This window comes from Myzus persicae, unplaced genomic scaffold (assembly GCF_001856785.1).
Source record: "Myzus persicae strain clone G006 unplaced genomic scaffold, MPER_G0061.0, whole genome shotgun sequence".
Lineage (NCBI taxonomy): Eukaryota > Metazoa > Arthropoda > Insecta > Hemiptera > Aphididae > Myzus > Myzus persicae.
This window is the reverse complement of record NW_019101471.1, coordinates 406,529-420,659: the sequence shown is the minus strand read 5'-3', so window position 1 is coordinate 420,659 and position 14,131 is coordinate 406,529. Positions and strand designations below refer to the sequence as shown.

Below are 14,131 nucleotides of genomic sequence, written 5' to 3'. Positions count from 1 at the left end.
GATTCCCATATAGATACTTCGTTATAAGTTTCCATCTGTAATAGCAAAATTTTGATATTTTCAAAGTTCATAATTTATAATTTTTTTTATATCGTTTAAAGTTTAAGATACTACGGTGGAATTATAAGATCGCAATATCGCATACAAATTAAGCGATTATTATTTATAGATTTAGAGAACGCCACACCCGCATGACGTGTTTCCTCTTAGGTTAGGTTACAAATGTGTAAGGCGTAACAAATTTATGTTCATTATTAGAACAAATTGTGTGTTGTTAGTTTTAATATTAGAGTGGGAATTGAGCTATGATAAAACTTAAAGTTAAGAATACTATCAATATTTTTCCTTTGTTTTTATGATGTTATATTTTTTAAGTGAGTTAAGAGCATTTAAATTTTTTTATATTTTACTTAAGTAGGTACTAAATTAATACTATAATAGCTCAATAATAACAGTTTTAGTCATCTAAATATGAAGTGAAAATGTGCATCGTTATGTGAGTGTTGAATAAATAGATTTATTGTTTTTTATAAAAAATATTTTAAATGACTTATTATAAGTTTTAACTGAGTTAATTTAATATTTTTTCTTATGGCTAAAAGCATTAGAGGCAACATTTAATTTTTTTGTTGTTTATTGACTTCACGATAATTATTCGCAATAACATTGCATTTTAAACTACTGTACCTTGTAAGTGATATTAAATATAAGAGTGATAATTATAAACTATAATATACAAATGAAATCCTATTTAAAAAAAAAAAATTATTATACCTATTACCCACTTAAGAGCTACAAACAAGTTTTTTCATTTATCTCATCTTTGTTTTGCAATACTTTATCACACATTGTTATTATTATTATAACTATTATTATTATTATTTTTATTATTATTATTATTATTATTATTACCTATGTTATGACAAAACAGTTTTACTTTTTGGCGAGGAACGCTTTCGAGTTCTATTGTTATCATTATATCATACACACGAGTGTAAACCCAATGTAATTGGCACGTATACAACAATTTGTTCAGAACTTAACACAACGCACGCGCTTATATATAGTAATATTATATAGGTTCACCATACACACAAACACACACGATGCCACATTTAGCTGTTTTCTTTGATGTCGAACAATAATGCAACACATAATATATCTTATTATATTGTAATGTTGTAACTTGTAGCTATAATATAATAGTTATAAATTATAATATAATATTATATATTGTATACTCATACTTTATCAAAAGTATATAAAAATGTGCAGTGTACACGTGAGCGGCGGTGCTCACTCCTCCTCGGAGTAATTTCAATATATATATTATATACCTAGGTAGATACCTAAACATGGGCAGTGGTTACATATTTCGCTCTGCTGCAATGACACTCAAAGACCAAAGTAATCATCGTTAGCGGGCGGCGCGCCTGTGGTTAAACAACCCGAAACGGCCGAAACAGTAGGCTATATATGTATGACTTATTTTGTAATTAATATATACTACATGTTAATATAGTAGTTGGTAAAATATATGATATGTATATATATATATTATGTAATTTACCTACTTGCAGGTTCTGTCGTACCGATATACTAAATTTGAAATTGGAGCAAATACATACGAAACAACGAATACGATACAGGTAATAATAAATTATTTAGATATTTTAAGTACGAGTGTTATAAACATTGTATTATGAATACAATTTCCCACGACTATCACACCACGAGAAATTATCACACATCTTCTGAAGATAATGTCCAGGCTAGTAACAACTTGTATATCTAGTATTATTTGGTCTCGTTTTTCCGCATCCTGACCACATGGATGCTCACCTTACCTAAATGCAATATGCGCAATTGATCCATACATAGGGTGATACGTTTAACGCGACACACTCATTATTTCAAGGTTTTTTGAAATTTTAATTTTAGATCGTTACAAAACTATTATTTATGTTTTTAATGTTATAATTTTTTTAATTTTGTATCATATTTAATTAACATTCATTTTTAATTCGTTATCCGAAGGAGAACATTTTTGTAGTACTTCTTTATATAAAAATCGCATTTTGGACGAGTGATTTATCAGATAAATATTTCAAGTTTCGATGGACGGAGTTTAGTTTTGCAGGGGTAGGTACCTTGTAAAATGTTGGTCCACTACTCCGCTCAATTTTTGCTTTATTTTTCTAAAAATGTAAATACAGTTATTTAATTGGTAATTTTATTTGTTATTTACTAGTTTACTAAATATATTTTATAGACAGATACCTAGGGTTAAAAATTTGTAAGTATTTAAAAATATAGTTTTTAAGAAAGTACCTGCCCTTGTTTGAAAATTCGGTAATTCCAAATTTGAATACAACTTTTATTATTAAACACATGGTGGGCATTTCTGGCAAATCAGTAGGTAATGACCCTATATACTTTTGGTAGTGTAAATTATACATTTTAACTATTAATTAATAATAGTCATGAATTCATGATAAATGGCATAATTGATTTTGGTCTAAAATATTTACTCGAAATTGCAGTATTGTTTGAGTAATGAGTATATGGATATTTAATTATGCAGATTATAATTTAAAATTAATTAATTTGCTGTTTAGAAAACGATCGACCTACAATTATTGCATCAGTGGTTTTGATTTGAAATGCGCAGTACGAGATTGTACCTCTACGTTCATAATATATTATGATCAAACGTTTGTTACAAATTAATCAGCTAGCTAATAATATAATATTCCGAATTCCAAACGGGTACAAAAGGCAAAACATAATATACTCTAATAACGGTGTACCTATATAATATGCTGGTTCTAAGGCTTGTTTGAAGTAAGTAAATATTTACCAACACGATGTATATAATATGCATTTTTATCGATCGATCGTCCATATTGAAACAATAACTTACTATTATGCAACGAAAAACGTTATTAGGAGTTACTCTTTGTATTGATACTAATTAGTAATTACTATGCCTATACGGAATACTAAATAAATATAAATTGGGGAGGGGGGTGGAGGGGATAATAAAATCTTTATAATTATCGATGGTAAATTCGTGAAGGACGCCCGCAAAGAGAAATTAAATAATATTGTAATAGTTATTGACAAACCATGGATTTTAAACATATTATTTATAATATTAATATAATACAAATGTTGCGGTCTTCCGTTATTGATCAATATTGCTCTGCTTTTGCAACAATTTTAAGATTGTATAATATTACCGTAAGCCACCTAATGTTCGGAATTCGAACTTTTGGCTGTTCATCGAGAAATAATCGCGAGTATATTGGTTTAACTATAATTTTTTACAGTTTAATACAAACAAATAATTAAAACCGTGTTCATTATAATATGTTTATAAAACGTTTATTTTTAACGCGCAGGCTTGCGTGCATGGGTTTAATGCATATGTATAATTTATTATACTTACTGCTTTGTGTAATATTACATGTTTAGCCTTTAACTGCGATCGATTTAAATCAACATGTATAGTAAACGCCTATTAAGTTATAATGCAAAAATAATGATATACCTACTGTTAAACGAGTTGTGAAAAAATACGTTTCCGTAAACAGGACTCGCGTCGACTAAAAATTATTTTACTCGATTATTGCATATGTTGCGGCTCGATAAAATAATGATAATATACATCAATCATTATTTATTATTATTGGTCTTTCGTAGGTCATATCGCAAATACGACGCCGTGGCTTTTAAAGCCTGCAAGAGACGCGTAATTGATGATATTATTATAATTTATAACGATAGTGGGTACCTAAATATGTGATAAAAAGTGTTACATTTCGTCATTTTATAGATGGCGTCGATTGATGAATATAGCTGGTAATCTGCGACGAGTATACATTGCTATAGAATATATTTATACATTATATATTTGAGCACTTATTTTGTATGTGCAATGTGCATGGTGCATCGTAAAGTTTTTTTGTAATTTTATGCTGTACCGGCCATCTTATTCCATACGAGTCGCTATTAAATAGGCAACCAACGATATGATATTAAAGAAAAACGACAATCGTGTAAATAACGATACGATACCGGAACAAAATACTTCAAATCAGTCGTATAAATAGTATTAAATTTAATAGGTACCTACACGTATAATACCTACACTCGCTGAACTAAAATTTCATAGTCGAAACACAACGCGTGCAGTAATGTGCAGTCGATAACGACACACTTCTGACTAAACTTTTGTTTTACGTGACGATAACGGGCTTATAGGTATACTTGAATTTCAGTACCTATACTATAGCCAATGGTCGGGAATTCACGGGGAGGATATATTTGTTGGACAGCATTATATACCGCAGATAGATAAAAACGTGTTAACACATTTTCTTTTCAAAAATATATATAGGGACGTAAGCCTGCCTAACCCTCAGTATAAACATAAGTTTTACCGCGGCTATAAAAAATATAATTCAAACTTAACTAATCTACCGACAACAACAATAAGAAGAAATAATATTATAAATTAGATAAAGATGATAAATAAAATGATATATGTTATGTGTAGTAGAACATTTTATTTAATGTTAATAGGTAAATACTAAAACACGGTTTAATGTTTTAAACTTTACACATTGAATAAACGAGATCATTTTTTATTAAGTATTTAAGTTACTTATTTAAAGTTAATAATTGGTGTATGAATATTCAATACTACTATATCTACATTCCACATAGTATATTTTCGTATACTTCCTTATAAATTTGACGTCTTAAAAAAAAATTGAATTATATTATTTATTGGCTATTGCATAATCTTCCACAGTATAAAAAATATCTGTAAATCAAACTGTTGTTTAAAAATATTGTCATAAAAATGGTAAGTATTATATTTAATAAATAAAAAAAAAGATAATTCGTCTGTACCTACGCACAAAAAAAAAAATTATTATCAAAATGAATTTGATGTGACGTGATATTGACACAATAATGACACTTCTAATATTCTAGAGATGTTCATGATAAAATTACGACAGCTTGAAGAGTTTAGTCTACAAAAACCATCTAAGGTGGTCGGTTTAAGAGGTGTCAACCATTCATCAATGGCGTTCTCGTCTTCGTAATCAGGATGATTCATCAAGGCATCAAGCGCGCACTGTGTTCATTCCCATTTTATCCTGAAACTACGTATTTATTTAAATTACGGTTTTAAGAACTTTCAAGGTACCAGAGACCATATTACATTAAATTTATGAAATTTTATTATTTTATTTAAGTATTTTAAATAAGAAATAATTTTTAAGCAGATGATTGTATTGAAGATATTGGATGAATTCAAATCGAGATTTGAACGAATAGTTTTCACGTTTTTAAACATTATGTGCTATACTGAATACTATAACTGTATTAAAACCCAAGGGTAATAATCTATTATTGTAGGTTTGGTGTATATGGTGTTGCAAAGTGACTTTTATATTTTTATGTAATGTCGTTAGATTTTTTTCTTCTTGTATTTCAATATTATCGTTATGAATACACGGCGTTGTGGATAGGCAATTTAGCTATACTACTGTCACGGTTATATTTGTCCGATATCTCCCGTGTTTGACTTATTGATTAACAATAAAATATGACATATAATAACCATACGAATAAAAAAAAGTATTTATTGTTCAAGACGAATGTATGCATTAAATTATATAATTTGTTTTATTATTGTTGTGCATATATTTTTTATTACTCATATTTATATTTTTTCATACCAATCAGAAAAAAATATGACTGTATTGGTAGTAATAATGCACAATGAATTAATATTTTTCATTTATATCATCATTACGGGCGCGTTTTCTGCACAAAAATAAAACAAGAATTAACATGTTTTATTATGCTCCATTGTTTTTTCATAGTAAAATTAAAGTTTTTTTATTAAATTTATGTTTAAAAACGTATTTTAATATACTAAAAACTTAATAAATCTACAACCAACCACAGCACTCTATTTTATCACATACTGCTTATGTATACCTACTACAGTCGTTGAAGCCGTGCAAACTGGTCCGGATACTGCAGTTGTCCATAGCTCGCACAAGCCATCCTATCGATCGAAACTCTGAAATGACATTTTTGTCATCGGTGACAAATACTATCTTTATCAAGTATATTCTCGACGTTGGCCGAGGTAATAGTTTAAATTTTTACTCTGAATTACATTTTTCATTCAACATTTTTAAGTATAAAATAAGACGTCATTTATTTATGTTAATAATACAACATTAATAACAAAAGACGACACCGAATCTCAAAAGGGTTAAAATATAAAAATTACCGTGGGTCAATCCTGTGCTTGCAGTCTGTCTTCAAGCAGAATATCGTGTCATATTGTACAATACTTGTATAAATCTAGTACTTATAAGTTCAAATATCAAGTCTAATTCACTACCCAGTTATTTATTTATTAACTACATATTCTGTTATTTTTTTTATACTACATTACGCAGTAAACGGAGTTAAGTTGTACGTGCGCTATCATATGTAGTAATACAGAACGATGACATTTTTCTGACTATCTACTTGTATGCAGTACACGACGCATTGTCATCAAAAATACGCTACTGTGTGACGTAATTGTTAAACATTTCTAAATTTTATTATTAATCACATATCATTGTTTGATCATTAATATTAAGAACAGATATATTTGATAAACGATTATTTTAGTCACAGGTAATACACTGCGTTAACAACTATTGACAACCGTGTATCAAGTTATTCGTCAATCATCAATTATAGAGGCAAGAACAAGGGGATGGACTGAAGAAATATTAAGGTTGGATAAATCTATATATTTTGATTAGCCTTATTAACCTAAGTATCTCAAAACCCAAACGAGACAACATTCAGTGTTCATTCGGGGGTTGTTGCGTTGTCGGAATATCGACAGTATATTTACAAAATATATGAGTACATTAAATCTTGTTTTCATTCTAAACCTTTTCAAATTCACTAAAAAACTGCTACCTCATTTTAAACAGTCGATCTGTATTTTAATTAAATATTTTAGGTATTATAGAATAGATTATTAGAATCAATGCATTTTAATTGTTTTATGTAATGCATAAACCAGTCGATTGAATGAACAACAAGTATTCTGTTTATAACAAATTTTTATTTTATATAAATAACGATATGAAACACATTTTTGAACAATTAAATACATTGTACATGTACATACAATAATTTGATACATTTATCAACATTTATATTGTTACAGACTGTACTGTCAGGAATGGTTGGCGGGAAAATTTAACAAAAACCGCGAGCGTAAAAAAGTTAAAGTAACAACTGTTGTTAAATTTTTTTTAAAACTAGAGTTGTCGACGGAAAACGACGGACGTAATAATATGACGATATATGTGAGATATATGAGTAATATTGTTCCTGAAGCGACCATCAAGATTTTGCGTGAATACTTTTCACTCTGGGTATACCTGCCAAGTTAGTGACGGTTAATGGTCCTTAATTATCTTATAAATAATGGAGGCATTTTTGACCAAGAATGGAATTTTCCATATTAAGACATATATTTATATAATCCTGCATCTAATGGGGCAGCTAAAAGTTTGGTTGGAACTTTTAAGAATTTTTTAAAGGGAAATGGCATGAAGTCAAATACAAAAATTTGCCAAATTTTTGTTGTCTTACAATAGCTAAACTATCAAAAATATACTAAACATTGTGATACTGGTACTACTCCAGCTTATTTTGACGGTTAAGAAAGCGTATAAAGGGGGTAGAGTGAAAATGTTTGAAATTGAGGATACTGTCATATTCCAGAATTATGACTGTGGGGATAAGTAGTTTAGGGGTACTATTGTTAAAAGTATGTCTCCTGTGACTTATTTATTGCAAACTGTAGGCGGTGTTATATTTAGCTTTTGGAGGGTAATGGTGTTCAAACATATTCCTGTATTATAAGATTATAAAAAAAAAGTACTAATCGCTAACGAGTGGGCGCGTTTTGCACGCGACGCACAACTCCGATTGCGCAACTACACACAAGCGGTGGGTATATTACCTCGTTGTCAAAGCTGTCAACTCGAAATTCTACTGTCGACCAAATGTACCCTATCGTCGTCGTTGTTGACGACGATATACGTGCTCCTGCAAACATCCTTCATAGCCAAGTATAGCAGTAACGGAGACGTTAACACGCGGCTGCGATGGGACACAAGGTCAGCGAAAAACTGGTTGGCAGCGGTGGCGACTTCCGGCGGGTAGAGAGGGTCGAACAGTATTAACGAAGGTGGGAGGGGACGGGCGCCCGTGTACCACACTAAATATTGTCGGGACAACAGAAGCAGCAACACATCCTGCCAACCTTCAGGAGTCTCCTCCCCAGGGCTGACATAAACGACATACGACGCCCTTGCCGCGGTTGCTCTGTCGATGCTGCTGCTGCAGACTTCACCGTAGACATCTCTGCGAGTGATTCTATCTCCTCATCAACCTGCTTAACTTCTGACTTTACAGTAGCCATCTCTGCAGGCGGCTGACCATCATCGTCACTTCTGACCACGGCTACAGATTCAATAGCTGTGTTTTCGACACTCACATCCGGAACTATGACGTTGTCATCGGCCGCTACATCTAACAATTGAACCGGAGTATCAATGTTTTGGGTCTCCGAACTTTTGACTACTGCCGTGAACATTGCAGTTGGCGAATGCGTGCAAGCCTGTGAATTTATATCTTCTTCAACCTGTTCATCTTCTGATTGTACAGTAGTCATCATCGCAAGTTGCTGGCCATCATCGTCACTTCTGACCACAGCTACAGATTTAATTGCTGTGCTTTTGACATTCACATCCGGAACTATGACGTTGTCATCGGCCGCTACATCTAACAATTGATCCGGAGTATCAATCTTTTCTGTTACCTCTTTTTCAATAAGTTGAGTAACCTGTGAGAGGTTTTCTGAAAAATATTTGGTATCTTCTTCAATTAATTCAGAGTAAAATTTTTGAAATTTTCGAAATTTTTCAGAGAGAATTGGTTTCTTGACCTCCGGGACCACCGGTTCACTATCTCCTACTGACGGTCGCTGGTTGTTGGTCGTTGTTAAAATTTGTACTTTATCCGAAAAATGGTCTGGTGCCACATAGTTACTCTCTTCAGTATGCGTTATTATCGGTGCTAAGTGTTTCTTTTTTCTTTTTTTTTTCAGTTTTTTCGGCACACTGCTGAAGCACGACGGCAATGGCGGAAGATGTTTACCGTAGTCATTTTTGGGTTTGGAAATTTCTTTCGAAACTTCGTCGAACTCTAACAACTCGTCCAAAACTGACGGTATAATAAGCCACTTTTTCAGATCTGATGACGCAATGCTTTCAGCACACGAACTTGACCATGACTGTTCGTGATTCGGATTTAGAGAGACGGGTGGTAAATTTAAGGACCTCCGAACGGAGGCCACCAGTAACTCTTCAGTCAGCTCGTCCAACACTTTGAATTCCGACGAAGTCAATGAAGTCGTGTTTGGTTCTTGATCACGAAGCTCACTGATTGCGCACACGATTTTCCGTCTCGGTGGGTTGTCATCCATGTATTCTTGATCTGCTAACGTGCATGCAACGTCGTCCACCCCGTGTTCAATGTTTTCCGACGAATTATTTAATTCACTACGGGTGCGATGCTCGCACTGCTGCAAGCACTCTACGGCCGGACTATCTGAACGTCTTGGCGTAGTAACGTCGTTTTTCTCATTAGGATTTTCCATAATTTCAATTTAGAAATTGTATATAATATATTATAGGTATACAAAAAATACAATACCAAGAGAAATGTCTCGACGAAATATAAACTAATACAAAATTCAAATCGGATGGATAAATAAACATTCAAACATTTAATATCCATGACAACAAAATATAATATTATAATAATATAATATTGTTCAAAATTGAAAATTATGGTTATAAGATTCTTACCAGATTCCCCTACGGGATCTAGTGGCGTAATTTGGTCATGTTTGCGGGAGGGGGGGGAGATGAAATGTATTAACATTTTACCCCCTCCCTCCACCCACAAAAAAAAAAAAATAAAAAAGTATTTATTATAAGCACCTTTCAGTGCAATATATTTATGTACACATGAGACATGAATATATATCACAAAATATTCACATTTACAAATACTGAATAGGTATTATACTTTATTGTCTTATTGGTATCTTTATAACAGTTAAATGCCAAACAGTTACAGTTTATGCTTTGATCACAATAAAAGATCCACTCTATGTGGCTTTAATACTAATTCGTTAATTACTTCTTCAGGGTCAAATGTTATATTTTTATGAATGGCCAACATAGCGAGGCCATTTAATCGATTCTGTGGAATAAACAGTAAAGAATTAAATAAAATACTTAAATATAATCTCTATCATATAAATAGGTATTGAATATATTAAAGTTCAAACCTCAGACATTGTGTTCTTACTTCTTTAATATGTTTTCACTCTTTTCAGAGTTGAAAACATACGTTCAGGTAAAGATGTTGATACCGGTAAAGTGCATAGCACTTTTAGGGGAATATAAATATTGGGATATATGTTTTTGTTACAAATATCCAGTGCTTCAAGTCCTAAATAATATTTTACCGCTATGTGCTCGGTGGTTTATTTTTGTACCACTACACAATGCATAAACAAACACAAAACATATTGCAATTGTGATACCTATAAACACCAGCGTGGCTGCGTTTATAACGAACTATTTATGTACAACTAGCATAAAGGATTTGTGTTTTTTTGTATTATTTCAAATTTATTTTATTTATTTATATCGACGGTGTTTTGTAGAAAGGGGGTAACCCACCAAAAATCGAAAATCAACTTTTTGGTATCAAAATTTTCAGAAAAAATAGGAGCATAATCTGTAAAAAGGGCGTTTATGAACATAGACTCATTATTTATCTATAGCAATAATAGTACACCCAGACGCCTATTTGAAAATATATAATTTTAATTTTAAAACGTAGAAAGGGCGTATACCACACTTTTAACACTGAACATTTTATACGAAATGAAAATTCGGCATATTTTACATAATAAACGTGATAATCTTATTAAAGTCATTAAATGTTGAGGTTAATATGATCCAAACGTCAGTTCATCATAATATTAATAATATTAAAATAATAATATGTTGACATAGTTTGTTATTAGCTTTGTAACAATTTTCGCGGTAAAATAATAACAATGATAATGGTATCTACTCGCGCGTTGGTCGTTCTTATAAATATTATTATTATTATTATCTTATTCTTATATCATATCACAATTTTGGATTTTGATTTACCAACTATATTTACTAACTTATAGTAACTAACTGACCACATCAAACTACTAAACAGTACACAGTAAACTTGAATTTATTATTTTCATATGTATTAAGCAATAACAACAAGCGAAATAATGAGTAATTCAAGAAGCAAGAAAATATTACGACAATTAGCTGCATCTAATACTTCTTCTGTTACACCAGAAGCTAGTTCAATTAATATTCAAGTAATTGATCCTGAAAACAGTTCACTTTTAGACGAGCTTCAGAACTATAGTTTTAATTTAGATATTGAGAGCATCGATCAATTTATAATACTTGACGACAATGTAGATAATAATAATATTAATTTGAATAATAATTTTGTTAATATTATTAATAATTTAAACAATTGTGATACTGATGAGCTAGTTTCTTTTGAGACTGTTGTAGAAAATTATGATAGCAATGTTACTAATACTATATTATTCAATGAACATGTTGTAACTCCTGACAATGCAGAAAGTCTGGAAGTAGAAGTAGTTATGCCAGTTTCTGTTACTAATAATAATAACACTGTATCTAATTTTTCTAATAATGAACAAAGTGTGGAAGTGGAAGTTTTTGGGAAAAAAAAGAGAAAGAAAGATGACCGTAAACTTAATAAATTAAACCGAGAAAAGGGGCAAAGTTATAAAAAAATTAAGCAAGATTACACTATTGAATTAGTTGCACAAAAGGAAATGAAACCAAATCCTTGTTTGGATAAAAAATGTTTAAATCAGTGTTCCACCATAACTGAGGAGCAGAGGATGGTTATTTTTGTTAGATATTGGAATGAATTGGATCATAATAGAAAAAGAGATTATCTACTAAGTTGTATGAGTATGCAAGATGTCAAAAGAAATTATGTTTCCCATGTCAATAATCGTACATGTACTTATAGTTACTATGTTGCTGTTGATAATGTACAACTAAAAGTTTGTAGAAAATTTATATTAAATACATTGAATATATCTGAAAAGTTGCTAAGGTATACTCGAGATAATAAGTCTGACTTATTTTCTACTAAGCCAGATAATAGAGGTAGACAACCTTCAAAAAATAAAACCCCACTTATCCAAATGGAATATGTTGTTAAGTTTATTGAAAAGTTGCCAGCTGTCCCATCGCATTATTGTAGAAGTTCAAGCAATAAAAAATACATAACTAATGATTTCCAAAGCTTAGAACATGTATACAGGGTTTATGTAGAAGATTGTAAAATAAATAATGTTTTAGCTGTTACTAGTGGTGTTTTCAAAAAAAGGTGGAACACTGAATACAATATTGGAATTCATGTTCCAAAAAAAGATAAGTGTACCTTCTGTGAGGCATTTAAGAATATGCAAAATAAAAGTGAAGAAGATAGGAAAAATTATCAATTGCACATAGAAGAAAAAGAGTATACAAATAAAATGTTTTTGAAAGATCAAGATAGAAGTGGCCAAAATGGATTTCTTTGCTGTTCTTTTGATTTACAAAAAGTGTTAAATACACCATGGGGTAATAGCATGTTGTTGTTTTACTCAAGGAAACTTGCTTACTACAATTTGAGTATTTATGAAAGTAAAACCAAAGCTGGTCACTGTTACTTATGGTCTGAAGTTGACGGTAAACCAGGAGCTAATGCAATTTGTTCTATATTATATGATTATTTAAAAAGTATTGATGATAAAGGTCTGTTCCAAGAAATTGCATTATATTGTGATAGTTGTCCTGGCCAAAATAAAAATCATTTTATGTTAGCAATGTTGCATCATTTTCTTTCTAGCTCAAAAAATATAAAATATTTAACCATAAATTATTTATTACCAGGTCATACATACATGCCAGTTGATTCTGTGCATGCATGTATAGACAAAAATATTAAAAAGAAGACTGTCTGGGCTCCATCAGAATGGTCTACGATTATAAGAAATTCGAGAATAAATGCAGGTCCTTATAACACTATAATTTTTAAACATACTCATTTTTTGGACTGGAGTGCTGTATCAAGTGCCATGTTTATGAAACAAAAATTGTAGGATTCAAATAATGATATTGTTAGGTTTAAGTCAATAAGAAGAGTTGAGTTTTCCGAACAGGACTTTGATGTTTTTAAAATAGCTTTTACATTCAAACTTAATGAAGACAGTTATTTAGATCTTCTATCTGTGAACTTAAATAATCAAAATAGATTGAGGTCTACAACTTCAGTAATAAATATTTCAAAACCTAAACAACTATATACATCAAAACTTCCAATTTCAGCACAAAAATACTAAGACTTGAGAAAATTATGTGAAAAAAAAACCATTCCAGAAGTTTACCATGAGGAATATTTAAGTCTTCCTTTCAAAAGTACAATTATTGATCAGTTACCCGAAACAGATGAAGATGATCAATCACAATACTAATAAAACATGATCTCAATTATTTATTGGTTATGAAAAGATTGAAACTATATTTCATTCAATTTAAATTTTACAATTTTTTTTATTTTCATTTTTTGTTTCTTATTTAAGTTTTAATTTATTAATGCTGAATTTTTAATATTGTTATGTTTTAATTAAAAGAAGGAAATACAATTAGAAGGACAGTTCCTAAACCATTTATTTTGGTTTATTACTATCCAATAAAGAGATTTTTCAATTTCAATTTTATAATTTTTTTTTAAATTTTTTTTTTGTTTACTTATTTAAGTTTTACTTTATTAATGTTGAATTTTTACTATTGTTATGATTTAATTAAAAGAAAAAAATATTATTAGCAGGACAGTTCTTACACCATTTACTTTG

The 14,131-nt window shown here is 30.5% G+C and overlaps 1 protein-coding gene and 1 long non-coding RNA gene across 4 annotated transcripts in view; one reads left to right on the top strand and one right to left on the bottom strand.

Moving 5' to 3' along the window:
• Positions 1 to 3,588, bottom strand: part of LOC111029245 (spindle assembly abnormal protein 6 homolog) — a 13,188-nt gene extending 9,600 nt beyond the window's left edge. The window contains exon 1 of the mRNA XM_022308201.1: positions 3,452 to 3,588. The gene's annotated coding sequence lies outside the window, so the exon portion shown is untranslated. The remainder of the gene's footprint in view (positions 1 to 3,451) is intronic.
• On the top strand, positions 401 to 5,675 carry LOC111029246. Of its 3 annotated transcripts, XR_002603989.1 has the most exons (5): positions 401 to 1,478; positions 1,581 to 1,649; positions 2,619 to 2,844; positions 5,005 to 5,217; positions 5,301 to 5,675. It is a non-coding gene; the product is annotated as an uncharacterized LOC111029246 (long non-coding RNA). The 3 variants fall into 3 exon arrangements; XR_002603988.1 differs by having other exon boundaries at positions 401 to 496; positions 5,005 to 5,675; XR_002603987.1 differs by having other exon boundaries at positions 5,005 to 5,675.
• The last annotated feature ends 8,456 nt before the right edge of the window (positions 5,676 to 14,131 follow it).